Raw genomic sequence first — 824 nt, 5'->3', positions numbered from 1 at the left:
AAGAAATTATCAAAACATGCTCTCACCCCGCTTTATATGTAAAGCAACAACACCCAATTACACCACATAATGATACAAGTGGTAAGGCAGCCCTATGACACAGCAAATCCCTAAATAACCGAACACGACTACGCTGCCAAACACCTAAACACAGAACGGCCAGATTAAAACGCCACGACATGAGTTAGGGCTCCTAGCCTCCACGACAACACCCTCAGAAGGGTAACGCAAGCACCATCGCTGTCGAGCCCAAATAGGACAAGGGTTTTCACCGGAGGCTTGCCACATGGAGGAGAACCACGACGACGTATTCAAGAAGATAACGACACCCGCAGATGTCCTCACCACAAGTGCCAAAGCGCGGAGTTTTCGCTCAGCAGCTCACCCATGACACCTTGAAGCACCCAGACCAGCCACGGCGAGAGCAGGCCTCTAAATCCGGATCTGGGCAACGCTACTCCTAAGAACAGAAAGTGTGTCCGAACCATCCACCGCCACACCCGCACCATCCAAACGACCAAGAAGCGTAGCCACCACTACCGCCATGGAGCCTACCGGAAAGCCACCATCAGGGGCCGCCTCCTCGGCTTCCATGTCCCAGTTGCTTGAAAAGTGAGCACCAGGGCATGCTTACCTCAATCGATAGCTTGCATGCAGCACAAAGGTTGGAATGGTAGCTCTCTGGTGGATTTGTTCACGTCCTGGTTGCTAAAATTCTTACATAGGATTGATCTAGCTTATCTGATCATAACCTTACTACTTGTTGTGGACATATCAGTTTGGCGCTCAACGAAGATAGAAAGTAACATTAAATGGTCATGTGC

Source organism: Triticum dicoccoides, chromosome 7B, assembly GCF_002162155.2.
Source record: "Triticum dicoccoides isolate Atlit2015 ecotype Zavitan chromosome 7B, WEW_v2.0, whole genome shotgun sequence".
Classification (NCBI taxonomy): domain Eukaryota; kingdom Viridiplantae; phylum Streptophyta; class Magnoliopsida; order Poales; family Poaceae; genus Triticum; species Triticum dicoccoides.
The sequence above is the reverse complement of the archived record's forward strand: the minus strand, read 5'-3'. Positions refer to the sequence as shown.